Source organism: Anabas testudineus, chromosome 3 (assembly GCF_900324465.2).
Source record: "Anabas testudineus chromosome 3, fAnaTes1.2, whole genome shotgun sequence".
Lineage (NCBI taxonomy): Eukaryota > Metazoa > Chordata > Actinopteri > Anabantiformes > Anabantidae > Anabas > Anabas testudineus.
The window spans coordinates 16,371,051-16,387,111 of record NC_046612.1 but is presented as its reverse complement, the minus strand read 5'-3'; positions in this window follow the sequence as shown (position 1 = coordinate 16,387,111).

The following is a 16,061-nucleotide window of genomic DNA, read 5'->3' as shown; positions in this document are numbered from 1 at the left end:
CTTTTTTGTGGACTAATTGTTCTTTTTGCGCAAGGTTTATTTTGCAGTACACTTAGCAAATGATAGTTTACTTGTCACATGATGCTGATGCTTAACAAGAAGATATTGTATCAAGATGTGTGGAGCATGTTTAGATTAGATCTCCAATCCAACTGCATACTTCTCTGCATTTTAGTGAACTCATAGTGTTATATGACTGATAATTGTTACTCATCAGTAACTTTTATAATTCTGTATGAAATGCATTGTTTTGTATTTCAAATAATTCAAAAGAACTAAATGTTCCAGTGGTCACCTGATAAGTCTGGTATTATTCACGGCGTTAATGATTTTAATATTATGCAGATCACAGCCTATCCAAATGGCAGAGCAGGACAAACTACCTGTGGGCTTAAATAAATGGGTGGCTCTAAAATTAGCAGCTGAGGTTTAGGGAAGGTTTAACTCAGGCCATGTCCAAAAGGATTTAATGAAAGTCATCATGGGTTACCTATTCATTCCCTCAAGTTGCCAAGTCTAAAAGGAACAATAGAAGAAAGGAAATGAGACAGTTTATTGCAATGTAATAATATTTTGATGTGTATTTCTGAAGACATACAATCATACATTTTTTTCCATCAGTGCTTTGAAAACTAGCCCACTGTAACATTATATTTATAATGTTTTCAGGCTAATAAATAAAAGTTTACACAGTACACATTTTATAATAAAAAGAAAAAAAAGTTCACACAGGTTATTTAGATCATTGTTTGGACTTATGATTTGTTGCTCCTTTTCCTTATTGGTACTCCACCTCCCTTGCTAGGGTTAAACAACCCTAATAAGATTAAACTCTTAATTTAAAAGAGAGATTTTCCTCACAGGGGGCTGATCTCCAGCTCCTCTGCTGTGCTCATGTGAACTCTTATCTGTTGTCCATATATCCATTAACCTGAGAGCTTTTTGCCATTGGGCAAGAGGCTGGGTAAACCCAGGACATGCTGCCAGTCTCACAGGGCCGATATATATAGACATACAACTATTTACACCTACGGGCAATTTAGTGTCACCATTAACCTAACATGCACGTCTTTGGACTGTGGGAGGAAGCCAGAGTATGAGAAAACCCACACAGACACAGGGAGAACATGCCAAGTCCACGCAGAAAAACCTACACCTAAAATCTAATGCTAATGTTCAAATCAAAATACTGTAATTACTCATGCATATCAGTGAAAATCTCAGCAGTGATAGAGACTAATGGGCGTGTGCAGAATATGAACATCCACAAAGACAAATTCCAGATTGTCATCACATGTTGTATGTACACAGATAATCAGCACATGTCAACTGTCAACATGTCCAGAAGAAAAATGTTTCCACATTGAACACTGTCCACCTCGACATTAAAACCAACAGGTGACTTTAAATATTCTGTCTTTTCAGGTTGACTGCACTTCAATGTCCACTGGGTGGTGGCAAAACACCACATCAAAGCAGCACCACAGCTCTTTTAGTAGAGCTCTTGTCATCTACTCATATCTTAGAAGAGTTTCCTGCATTTGCTAGTGTGATGTTCTCCTTGTTGGGCGAACGGGCAGAGGTTGGGGTCGAGGCTTTGTGGGTACTATTTCAATGTTTGTTTGTTTGATTTGGCTCCAAAACAGTGGGTAGATTAAAAGCTATAACACTGGATTTATGGACTGATTTTAAGGATAAACCAACAAAGATGTCCACTATATGGGAAAATATAGAAATCTACAGACATGTCATACAGCTGTAGAACATATTTGGCACCTTTAATTCATTCTTGAACTTGAGTCCAAATCTTTTCTTCTTTTTTTATTATTAACAGTTGTTGAAATGCTGATTTACTTCAAGTGCAGGAAAGTTGAAAACGGTCAGGGGTCTGTGTTTTAGGACATTTATATCTAGATCTTGGGAGGCTTTTTAAATTTTTAAAAGTTCATGGAAGCATCTCTTTAAATACTTCAAAAAGGAAGAAAGTCATCTGTTTTTTTAACTCTATAAACAGCTTTTAAGGTACTGCACACAGCATGTACACGCCGGAGGAAGTGTATATGTGGCCTCACATTCTCTGTCATTCATTCACTCACTCGTGTGAAAATGAGAAACGGCCTTCAAATGGGGAACCTTTTTGTTTGTTGGTTAGTATTTGTCATTGTAACGGAGAACAAAAAGTGCCTCAGTGTACAAATAAACCGAGTGATGAACCAAAGACAGTCAAACTAGTCAGCCCTGGGATAGTCTGGTGTCCAGGGTGTACCCTGCCTCCTGCCTAATGACATCTGGGATCAACTCCAGCGCCCCAGGACTCCCAACAGGCAGAGTGGTTAGGATGATGGACAGATGGATGAATGGATTACATACATACATACATACATATATACTACACATTTTATGATTGCATTCAAAAAGTGAGCAAAAAGATCAAACCTTCCCTGAACTAATATTATGTAATCAACTCAAACAAGGCAGCAGGATATTCTGTAGCATAAAAATGTGAAGAACGACGGTGGCGACAGCCTCCCGGTTCACCGATCAACCTTTAGAGCTAAGTAACATGCTCAGAGCTCAGGTTCAACTATCTTGGTGCTTATATTGTAGACGCTACACTTTGCTAGTTGAGAAATTAGTTCTGACCCAACAGGTCCTGAAAGTATTGTTTTGTTGGGGTTCGACTGATGAATGCACAGGTTAGCACTGAGCAAAAGAAAAATGCTGATAAACAAACTTGTATACAACCTGCCCAGCACAAACCATCAGACAAAGTTAGTGAGCCTGTAAACATCTAGCAAGAAAAGATAAGAAAGATAAGAAAAAACGCCAAAAAGAAAAAGGACTGTCAGCCTTGCAGCTTTTAGTGGCCACAAACATGGGTTCAAATTGAAAGCTTGTGTTGATGTGGATCTGCTGGTTGTGTAAATAGCTGATTTTATGCCTTGCTGACATTGAAAAGCCTTAATAGTGTTTATCAAGTCCTTGAGCTTGTCAGGTTATTGTTGAGTTCTTATGGCCCCAAGTGCCTCCATCACCATTAGGTATTGTCAGAAAGCTTCCATCATTTAACTGCAGGAAATGGACAAATTAAATCCTCTTGTGTATTTTATAACTGTAGAAAAAGAGAGTTATAATCCCTGTTACACTAATCGACCTTGAAACAGACATCCTGAAATTACAAAGAACAGGTGTTTAAATCTCCCTGGCTCAAACTTAAGAGGCTGAGACCGTCAAATATTTTTATAGTTTGCTTTTTATAGAGCTTAATTTTAATTTCTAAATTAAATAGCCAGTTTTATCGTGGTTTTTTTTTTCTGTGAAAACAAAAAAATCAAGGTCAGTTTTTCCTGAGACTTGCTTCTTCTCTTGACATCTCATGATGAACAGTCTGCAGAGGTCAAGGGTCGCCACTGCATGTGATGAAAGGGAAGAACAGCACGGAGGGTGCATTGATTTTTAATTTCTCTCTGCACAATGATCTGTCAACATACGGCCCTTATTCTTTTCTTTGTGTCACATGCAGACACACACACACACACACACACAACAGTGAAAGGTATCCCAAGGACAAGAAAGATGAATTATTTGCTGGATTTACAAGAGAGGTACCTAGGTTCTTCTCCATCACATCCCCATTCCTTAGGAGCAACAAATAGCGGTCAGAACAGGTGACATTTGTAACAAACTTAGTAATCTCGAGACATGATGAGGACTAGTGCTCTCCTGACATGGGGTCATTTGCCACCATTTGCCATTTGAAAATATGAAATTCTGTATCTTTTCAATACATAATAATAATGATATCTTTGACCTTTTAAATTGCTGGTCCGTATACAGAAACGCTCAATGAAGTGGGGACTTTCAATTTAGCACAGACGATAGGTTTCATGTGCGTGATTCTCACAGTCTCTTACGAGCAGTTGATTCTGAGATATGTCTCAGAGATATGTATTTTCCTCTTAGTTTCCTCAACTGGCTGACCTTCGTGTCTTCGAGTGAAGGCGGACTATTGATTCTTGTTTCTAGTATGCTTATGAATTACTACAGTAGAGTTCTTTGCCACATACTAACACTACCACCGCACTTCACAGCTAAAACTGTCAAACACATTAAGAAGGCAAAAAATTCCAATGGTTAACTTTTGACAAGGCGTGTCTGTTCATTGACAATGATTCTACATGGCAACCTCCTGTGGTTTGATGTGTGTGCTAAGCTGTCATCACGTCACACAATGACTTTTTAAAATCTAAATAGAAACACAAAACATGAAACTACTGCTCGGACCTGCACCTGCTCAAATAGCAGTGACTGAGCATTGTTACATCCCTTGTTATTTTATTATCCCTTTTGACTACTAATTCTTTAACTGGCTGTTACTTTGTGTCTTCACTTGTTAGGCAGTCGCCTACGGACCCCAGGGTGAGTGGTTCGATTCCCGGTTCCGCCTGGCTACTAGCTGAGGTGCCCTTGGACAAGACACCGAAACCCTGTAGTAGCGCCGACTCGGTCTGGCAGCTGTCCAAAACGAATTTCCCCAAGGGGATGAATAAAGTATACATTATTATTATTATTATTTTGTTGAGCCAAATGAAATATCAGCAGATTGCTGTCACATACAGGTACTGTGTTCAACCTTTCAAAATAAGTGTACAATACTTAATATATTTCACAGTCATGAAAAATGGTAACTAAAGTCTGAACTAAAAGAAAATGTGGATTAATATCACCTTCTTATGTTTACTCAACATTGTGGGCCCACACACACCAGCCGGCGACCAAATGGAAAACAGAAAAGCAAATAAAATTACAACAAACCCCCTGTTGCAGGCCTGGTCGGCGCTTGGGAACGTGGTGGCCAAAAACGTGGAAGCCCTTTCACTCTAGCGAGCAGAAATAAAAGTTAGGATAACTCACAAACAGCCAGTGTCAATGTCAGTGTCCATCCACTGCAACTCCACGCTGTAGCTTAGCTCACAGCTAACCTCGATGAGCATCAGGTGTCAGTTCATCTGTGAGGTGAACCGTGTCCTTCTCTCTCGTCGCCAGAGGAGCTGCCAGGCTTTCTCCTGGTCACCTGGAGCACTATCTGGGAAGTCTAGAAAAGTCTCTGCTCAGGCTAGCTGGTTGTTAGCCCGTAATGATAATCACACAACGCCGACCTCCTCGTTGTCACTTGCAGACTCAGTGCACATTAAAACAGCACGTGCTGCTCGCCATGCTGTCCTCCTCTGCTGACCTCTCAACCTCCCGCCCCTTAGCCAATCACACTACTAAACCACTTTCCTGACACTTCATTAACTAATCAAAATAACAGGATTAAACATCATTGCTTGTTCAAACAACAAACACATTGTACATAGTAAATTACAACCAAATTACAATATACACTTCAACCTCAATGCACATTACTTCTATCGACATCAACACCAAATTAAGAAATGAAGAAACTGAACACAACTGTAACATTTTTACAAAACAAAAGAACTAGTTATGCATAGTTCCTAGAGCGGGGGGGGGGGGGGGGGGGGGGGGGGGGGTCAGCTCCGTGAGAGGGTCGTACAACTGCAGAATAAGTCTCAATAAAGAGGAGTTTCGGTGGCTAAGTGCTGTCCTCGAAGTCAGGCCAGCACTTATGTGTACCACACAGAACTCCGCAAACAGATTGAGAAGCCCCGACGCTTCCTCCAGCTGGCTTGGCGGGACTCTCGGATGGCAGGTACTGTCACCTTCAACAGAATCCGGGGCAGTGTTTCAACTCAGGCCCATCAACATCGCTCTGAAAAGGCAAGGTGGCAAAATCTATGTGCCACGATCCCAGCACTGCAGAGAAGTTTTACGTGGCCCTACCAGACAAACATACAAGCTACAAGACAAGAAAACTGAGAATCAAGGCACTGAAGATGGCTGTGGAAAAACACTCTCAAGAGGACATGCTCGATTTGGATGAGGAGGCAGCCTCTTCAGATGAAAAACGCCTGTCACAAGCACATGTAGTGAGGAACCCAGTTATGATGGCACAGCGTCTCTGTGCTCTCCTTTTCGGTGTTTTAAATGGCTATTTTTGTGTGAGTTACTACTCGTGTGGACTACATCCTGCTGGGCGAATAACATCTACAGCTGGTATGAGCTCCTAAAGTTAGGACTACAAAGTGAACAAGCGGTTACAGCCGACTTTTTTCGCTCTGGTAACATCCCGAAGGATATTACCAGGACCCCGGGCTCCCTGTGGATTACCATCCCCACAGGGAGGAGGCGAAGGCGGTGTAGGGACAGAAGGCAAAAGCGGGGGTGCCGGGCTGGTGTACTGGTGAAGCTGCATAAGAGCCAAAACAAGTCACCGCTCCCTAGCATTATTCTTGCTAATGTACGTTCCCTTGGAAACAAAATGGATGAACTAAAGCTTCAGGTGGCAACAAACAGGATCGTCAAGGACTGTTGGGTTTTGATTTTTACAGAGACCTGGCTTTATTCATCCACACCGGACGCGGCTATCGAGCTAGCAGGCCGCACGGCACATCGCCACGACAGGAGCGGGGACTCTGGTAAGAGCAAAGGAGGGAGACGGTGCATATACGTGAACAACAACTGGTGCACCAACTCCAAGACTGTAGCCAGTCACTGCTCTCCGGATGTGGAACATGTGATTGTCAGATGTAGACCTGTTTATCTTCCAAGAGAGTTCACTGTTGTCATGGCAACTCCTGTGTACATACCACCAGATGCTAATGCTAACTCGGCACTGGGACTCCTGCATAGCACGATTACCAGCAACCAGGGCAACTACCCTGAGGTTGTGCATATTATTGCGGGGGATTTTAACCATGCTGAATTAAAGACTATGTTCCCTATGTTCTATCAGCATGTGATATGTGCCACCAGAGGAGATAAGACACTAGATAAGGTCTAACCAAACATAAAACATGGCTACAGAGCTATACAGCTCCCACACCTGGGCCAGTCAGACCACATGTTCCTGCTCCTAGCCCCAGCATATACCCCCCTCAGGAAACAGGCTCTTACCAAAAGAAGGACTATTAAAACTTGGCCCGAAGGTGCCTCCCACCAGCTGCAGGATTGCTTTGAGAGAACCAATTGGGAGATTTTTGACCACCCAGACCTGGAGGATCACACAGTAGCAGTCCTGTACTATATGAAACACTGCACAGAGACTGTTACTGTGGACAAGTGCATCCGAGTGTATCCAAACCAAAAACCCTGGATGACCAGAGAGGTCCAGCGAGTGCTGCGGGAGAGGAAAACAGCCTTCAGGTCCGGTGACATGAACCTGTACAGCTCTGCCAGAGCCAACCTAAAGAGAGGCATCCGACAGGCCAAACTGGACTACAAACAGAGGATTGAGGACAACCTCAGCACAAACAACACATGGCAGGTGTGCACACACTGGAGTAAGTTCCAAGGTCCCCATCAGAGCCGAAGACCGATACACACCTGTAGAGACTACAGGGACAACACTGCACATCAGTGCGCAGGTTATAGTTACTTATATTTAAAATGTTAAATTAATTAGGTCATGGCGCCGTCACAACGGCTCCAACCTATTTTACCTTGTTTTTGCTTTTTAAGTTAATTTTCAATAGCTTTAAACCGGCCTACCTGGAGGAGATTCGAAATCTGGAGCACTGGTGCCAGAGGAACAACCTCCTTCTAAACGTCAGCAAGAAAGGAGTTGGTAGTGGATTTTAGCACAAAGCAGGAGAGGAACTACCAGACCCCTGTCATCAACAATAACTTCAGATACCTCGGTGTCCACATCGATCACATCAACACCATGGTGAAGAAGGTCCGACAGCGTCTCTACCATCTCAGGCGTTTGAGAGACTTTAGACTGCCCTCCAAGGTGCTCAGGAACTTTCACTCCTGCACCATAGAGAGCTTCCTGACAGGAAACATCACGAGGACAGACAAGCTCTACAGAGGGTTGTGAGATCAGCTGAGCGCATCATCCACACCGAGCTCCCTGACCTACACTCAATCTACAGCAAGTGGTGCTGGACCAAGGCCAGGAAGATCGTGAAGGACCTCAGTCACCACAGCAATGGACTGTTCTCTCTGGTGAGGTCAGGAAAGCGATTCCACTCCCTGAAGGCCAATACAGAGAAACCAAGGAGGGGTACTGACCCACTTTACACACCCACACTCATGCGTCTTGCACTCTCTCTGGACATTCCAGCACTTATGTGTACCACACAGAACTCCGCAAACAGATTGAGAAGCCCCGACGCTTCCTCCAGCTGGCTTGGCGGGACTCTCGGATGGCAGGTACTGTCACCTTCAACAGAATCCGGGGCAGTGTTTCAACTCAGGCCCATCAACATCTCTCTGAAAAGGCAAGGTGGCAAAATCTATGTGCCACGATCCCAGCACTGCAGAGAAGTTTTACGTGGCCCTACCAGACAAACATACAAGCTACAAGACAAGAAAACTGAGAATCAAGGCACTGAAGATGGCTGTGGAAAAACACTCTCAAGAGGACATGCTCGATTTGGATGAGGAGGCAGCCTCTTCAGATGAAAAACGCCTGTCACAAGCACATGTAGTGAGGAACCCAGTTATGATGGCACAGCGTCTCTGTGCTCTCCTTTTCGGTGTTTTAAATGGCTATTTTTGTGTGAGTTACTACTCGTTTGGACTACATCCTGCTGGGCGAATAACATCTACAGCTGGTATGAGCTCCTAAAGTTAGGACTACAAAGTGAACAAGCGGTTACAGCCGACTTTTTTCGCTCTGGTAACATCCCGAAGGATATTACCAGGACCCCGGGCTCCCTGTGGATTACCATCCCCACAGGGAGGAGGCGAAGGCGGTGTAGGGACAGAAGGCAAAAGCGGGGGTGCCGGGCTGGTGTACTGGTGAAGCTGCATAAGAGCCAAAACAAGTCACCGCTCCCTAGCATTATTCTTGCTAATGTACGTTCCCTTGGAAACAAAATGGATGAACTAAAGCTTCAGGTGGCAACAAACAGGATCGTCAAGGACTGTTGGGTTTTGATTTTTACAGAGACCTGGCTTTATTCATCCACACCGGACGCGGCTATCGAGCTAGCAGGCCGCACGGCACATCGCCACGACAGGAGCGGGGACTCTGGTAAGAGCAAAGGAGGGAGACGGTGCATATACGTGAACAACAACTGGTGCACCAACTCCAAGACTGTAGCCAGTCACTGCTCTCCGGATGTGGAACATGTGATTGTCAGATGTAGACCTGTTTATCTTCCAAGAGAGTTCACTGTTGTCATGGCAACTCCTGTGTACATACCACCAGATGCTAATGCTAACTCGGCACTGGGACTCCTGCATAGCACGATTACCAGCAACCAGGGCAACTACCCTGAGGTTGTGCATATTATTGCGGGGGATTTTAACCATGCTGAATTAAAGACTATGTTCCCTATGTTCTATCAGCATGTGATATGTGCCACCAGAGGAGATAAGACACTAGATAAGGTCTAACCAAACATAAAACATGGCTACAGAGCTATACAGCTCCCACACCTGGGCCAGTCAGACCACATGTTCCTGCTCCTAGCCCCAGCATATACCCCCCTCAGGAAACAGGCTCTTACCAAAAGAAGGACTATTAAAACTTGGCCCGAAGGTGCCTCCCACCAGCTGCAGGATTGCTTTGAGAGAACCAATTGGGAGATTTTTGACCACCCAGACCTGGAGGATCACACAGTAGCAGTCCTGTGCTATATGAAACACTGCACAGAGACTGTTACTGTGGACAAGTGCATCCGAGTGTATCCAAACCAAAAACCCTGGATGACCAGAGAGGTCCAGCGAGTGCTGCGGGAGAGGAAAACAGCCTTCAGGTCCGGTGACATGAACCTGTACAGCTCTGCCAGAGCCAACCTAAAGAGAGGCATCCGACAGGCCAAACTGGACTACAAACAGAGGATTGAGGACAACCTCAGCACAAACAACACATGGCAGGTGTGCACACACTGGAGTAAGTTCCAAGGTCCCCATCAGAGCCGAAGACCGATACACACCTGTAGAGACTACAGGGACAACACTGCACATCAGTGCGCAGGTTATAGTTACTTATATTTAAAATGTTAAATTAATTAGGTCATGGCGCCGTCACAACGGCTCCAACCTATTTTACCTTGTTTTTGCTTTTTAAGTTAATTTTCAATAGCTTTAAACCGGCCTACCTGGAGGAGATTCGAAATCTGGAGCACTGGTGCCAGAGGAACAACCTCCTTCTAAACGTCAGCAAGAAAGGAGTTGGTAGTGGATTTTAGCACAAAGCAGGAGAGGAACTACCAGACCCCTGTCATCAACAATAACTTCAGATACCTCGGTGTCCACATCGATCACATCAACACCATGGTGAAGAAGGTCCGACAGCGTCTCTACCATCTCAGGCGTTTGAGAGACTTTAGACTGCCCTCCAAGGTGCTCAGGAACTTTCACTCCTGCACCATAGAGAGCTTCCTGACAGGAAACATCACGAGGACAGACAAGCTCTACAGAGGGTTGTGAGATCAGCTGAGCGCATCATCCACACCGAGCTCCCTGACCTACACTCAATCTACAGCAAGTGGTGCTGGACCAAGGCCAGGAAGATCGTGAAGGACCTCAGTCACCACAGCAATGGACTGTTCTCTCTGGTGAGGTCAGGAAAGCGATTCCACTCCCTGAAGGCCAATACAGAGAAACCAAGGAGGGGTACTGACCCACTTTACACACCCACACTCATGCGTCTTGCACTCTCTCTGGACATTCCAGCACTTATGTGTACCACACAGAACTCCGCAAACAGATTGAGAAGCCCCGACGCTTCCTCCAGCTGGCTTGGCGGGACTCTCGGATGGCAGGTACTGTCACCTTCAACAGAATCCGGGGCAGTGTTTCAACTCAGGCCCATCAACATCTCTCTGAAAAGGCAAGGTGGCAAAATCTATGTGCCATGATCCCAGCACTGCAGAGAAGTTTTACGTGGCCCTACCAGACAAACATACAAGCTACAAGACAAGAAAACTGAGAATCAAGGCACTGAAGATGGCTGTGGAAAAACACTCTCAAGAGGACATGCTCGATTTGGATGAGGAGGCAGCCTCTTCAGATGAAAAACGCCTGTCACAAGCACATGTAGTGAGGAACCCAGTTATGATGGCACAGCGTCTCTGTGCTCTCCTTTTCGGTGTTTTAAATGGCTATTTTTGTGTGAGTTACTACTCGTTTGGACTACATCCTGCTGGGCGAATAACATCTACAGCTGGTATGAGCTCCTAAAGTTAGGACTACAAAGTGAACAAGCGGTTACAGCCGACTTTTTTCGCTCTGGTAACATCCCGAAGGATATTACCAGGACCCCGGGCTCCCTGTGGATTACCATCCCCACAGGGAGGAGGCGAAGGCGGTGTAGGGACAGAAGGCAAAAGCGGGGGTGCCGGGCTGGTGTACTGGTGAAGCTGCATAAGAGCCAAAACAAGTCACCGCTCCCTAGCATTATTCTTGCTAATGTACGTTCCCTTGGAAACAAAATGGATGAACTAAAGCTTCAGGTGGCAACAAACAGGATCGTCAAGGACTGTTGGGTTTTGATTTTTACAGAGACCTGGCTTTATTCATCCACACCGGACGCGGCTATCGAGCTAGCAGGCCGCACGGCACATCGCCACGACAGGAGCGGGGACTCTGGTAAGAGCAAAGGAGGGAGACGGTGCATATACGTGAACAACAACTGGTGCACCAACTCCAAGACTGTAGCCAGTCACTGCTCTCCGGATGTGGAACATGTGATTGTCAGATGTAGACCTGTTTATCTTCCAAGAGAGTTCACTGTTGTCATGGCAACTCCTGTGTACATACCACCAGATGCTAATGCTAACTCGGCACTGGGACTCCTGCATAGCACGATTACCAGCAACCAGGGCAACTACCCTGAGGTTGTGCATATTATTGCGGGGGATTTTAACCATGCTGAATTAAAGACTATGTTCCCTATGTTCTATCAGCATGTGATATGTGCCACCAGAGGAGATAAGACACTAGATAAGGTCTAACCAAACATAAAACATGGCTACAGAGCTATACAGCTCCCACACCTGGGCCAGTCAGACCACATGTTCCTGCTCCTAGCCCCAGCATATACCCCCCTCAGGAAACAGGCTCTTACCAAAAGAAGGACTATTAAAACTTGGCCCGAAGGTGCCTCCCACCAGCTGCAGGATTGCTTTGAGAGAACCAATTGGGAGATTTTTGACCACCCAGACCTGGAGGATCACACAGTAGCAGTCCTGTGCTATATGAAACACTGCACAGAGACTGTTACTGTGGACAAGTGCATCCGAGTGTATCCAAACCAAAAACCCTGGATGACCAGAGAGGTCCAGCGAGTGCTGCGGGAGAGGAAAACAGCCTTCAGGTCCGGTGACATGAACCTGTACAGCTCTGCCAGAGCCAACCTAAAGAGAGGCATCCGACAGGCCAAACTGGACTACAAACAGAGGATTGAGGACAACCTCAGCACAAACAACACATGGCAGGTGTGCACACACTGGAGTAAGTTCCAAGGTCCCCATCAGAGCCGAAGACCGATACACACCTGTAGAGACTACAGGGACAACACTGCACATCAGTGCGCAGGTTATAGTTACTTATATTTAAAATGTTAAATTAATTAGGTCATGGCGCCGTCACAACGGCTCCAACCTATTTTACCTTGTTTTTGCTTTTTAAGTTAATTTTCAATAGCTTTAAACCGGCCTACCTGGAGGAGATTCGAAATCTGGAGCACTGGTGCCAGAGGAACAACCTCCTTCTAAACGTCAGCAAGAAAGGAGTTGGTAGTGGATTTTAGCACAAAGCAGGAGAGGAACTACCAGACCCCTGTCATCAACAATAACTTCAGATACCTCGGTGTCCACATCGATCACATCAACACCATGGTGAAGAAGGTCCGACAGCGTCTCTACCATCTCAGGCGTTTGAGAGACTTTAGACTGCCCTCCAAGGTGCTCAGGAACTTTCACTCCTGCACCATAGAGAGCTTCCTGACAGGAAACATCACGAGGACAGACAAGCTCTACAGAGGGTTGTGAGATCAGCTGAGCGCATCATCCACACCGAGCTCCCTGACCTACACTCAATCTACAGCAAGTGGTGCTGGACCAAGGCCAGGAAGATCGTGAAGGACCTCAGTCACCACAGCAATGGACTGTTCTCTCTGGTGAGGTCAGGAAAGCGATTCCACTCCCTGAAGGCCAATACAGAGAAACCAAGGAGGGGTACTGACCCACTTTACACACCCACACTCATGCGTCTTGCACTCTCTCTGGACATTCCAGCACTTATGTGTACCACACAGAACTCCGCAAACAGATTGAGAAGCCCCGACGCTTCCTCCAGCTGGCTTGGCGGGACTCTCGGATGGCAGGTACTGTCACCTTCAACAGAATCCGGGGCAGTGTTTCAACTCAGGCCCATCAACATCTCTCTGAAAAGGCAAGGTGGCAAAATCTATGTGCCACGATCCCAGCACTGCAGAGAAGTTTTACGTGGCCCTACCAGACAAACATACAAGCTACAAGACAAGAAAACTGAGAATCAAGGCACTGAAGATGGCTGTGGAAAAACACTCTCAAGAGGACATGCTCGATTTGGATGAGGAGGCAGCCTCTTCAGATGAAAAACGCCTGTCACAAGCACATGTAGTGAGGAACCCAGTTATGATGGCACAGCGTCTCTGTGCTCTCCTTTTCGGTGTTTTAAATGGCTATTTTTGTGTGAGTTACTACTCGTTTGGACTACATCCTGCTGGGCGAATAACATCTACAGCTGGTATGAGCTCCTAAAGTTAGGACTACAAAGTGAACAAGCGGTTACAGCCGACTTTTTTCGCTCTGGTAACATCCCGAAGGATATTACCAGGACCCCGGGCTCCCTGTGGATTACCATCCCCACAGGGAGGAGGCGAAGGCGGTGTAGGGACAGAAGGCAAAAGCGGGGGTGCCGGGCTGGTGTACTGGTGAAGCTGCATAAGAGCCAAAACAAGTCACCGCTCCCTAGCATTATTCTTGCTAATGTACGTTCCCTTGGAAACAAAATGGATGAACTAAAGCTTCAGGTGGCAACAAACAGGATCGTCAAGGACTGTTGGGTTTTGATTTTTACAGAGACCTGGCTTTATTCATCCACACCGGACGCGGCTATCGAGCTAGCAGGCCGCACGGCACATCGCCACGACAGGAGCGGGGACTCTGGTAAGAGCAAAGGAGGGAGACGGTGCATATACGTGAACAACAACTGGTGCACCAACTCCAAGACTGTAGCCAGTCACTGCTCTCCGGATGTGGAACATGTGATTGTCAGATGTAGACCTGTTTATCTTCCAAGAGAGTTCACTGTTGTCATGGCAACTCCTGTGTACATACCACCAGATGCTAATGCTAACTCGGCACTGGGACTCCTGCATAGCACGATTACCAGCAACCAGGGCAACTACCCTGAGGTTGTGCATATTATTGCGGGGGATTTTAACCATGCTGAATTAAAGACTATGTTCCCTATGTTCTATCAGCATGTGATATGTGCCACCAGAGGAGATAAGACACTAGATAAGGTCTAACCAAACATAAAACATGGCTACAGAGCTATACAGCTCCCACACCTGGGCCAGTCAGACCACATGTTCCTGCTCCTAGCCCCAGCATATACCCCCCTCAGGAAACAGGCTCTTACCAAAAGAAGGACTATTAAAACTTGGCCCGAAGGTGCCTCCCACCAGCTGCAGGATTGCTTTGAGAGAACCAATTGGGAGATTTTTGACCACCCAGACCTGGAGGATCACACAGTAGCAGTCCTGTGCTATATGAAACACTGCACAGAGACTGTTACTGTGGACAAGTGCATCCGAGTGTATCCAAACCAAAAACCCTGGATGACCAGAGAGGTCCAGCGAGTGCTGCGGGAGAGGAAAACAGCCTTCAGGTCCGGTGACATGAACCTGTACAGCTCTGCCAGAGCCAACCTAAAGAGAGGCATCCGACAGGCCAAACTGGACTACAAACAGAGGATTGAGGACAACCTCAGCACAAACAACACATGGCAGGTGTGCACACACTGGAGTAAGTTCCAAGGTCCCCATCAGAGCCGAAGACCGATACACACCTGTAGAGACTACAGGGACAACACTGCACATCAGTGCGCAGGTTATAGTTACTTATATTTAAAATGTTAAATTAATTAGGTCATGGCGCCGTCACAACGGCTCCAACCTATTTTACCTTGTTTTTGCTTTTTAAGTTAATTTTCAATAGCTTTAAACCGGCCTACCTGGAGGAGATTCGAAATCTGGAGCACTGGTGCCAGAGGAACAACCTCCTTCTAAACGTCAGCAAGAAAGGAGTTGGTAGTGGATTTTAGCACAAAGCAGGAGAGGAACTACCAGACCCCTGTCATCAACAATAACTTCAGATACCTCGGTGTCCACATCGATCACATCAACACCATGGTGAAGAAGGTCCGACAGCGTCTCTACCATCTCAGGCGTTTGAGAGACTTTAGACTGCCCTCCAAGGTGCTCAGGAACTTTCACTCCTGCACCATAGAGAGCTTCCTGACAGGAAACATCACGAGGACAGACAAGCTCTACAGAGGGTTGTGAGATCAGCTGAGCGCATCATCCACACCGAGCTCCCTGACCTACACTCAATCTACAGCAAGTGGTGCTGGACCAAGGCCAGGAAGATCGTGAAGGACCTCAGTCACCACAGCAATGGACTGTTCTCTCTGGTGAGGTCAGGAAAGCGATTCCACTCCCTGAAGGCCAATACAGAGAAACCAAGGAGGGGTACTGACCCACTTTACACACCCACACTCATGCGTCTTGCACTCTCTCTGGACATTCGGGTCAATCATCGGCCCTTTTCCAACACACACTAGACTGTGTTCCACAGATCCCAGCAGTGCCTCCAATTTGTATAACGCTTCCTTCACCCTTTAACAGAAGGACAGCGCCCTGAGTTCACAATTTTACTTCCCTAAGTTAGTTTATGAACACCCCTTTAAGGGTTAACGAGCAACAGAAT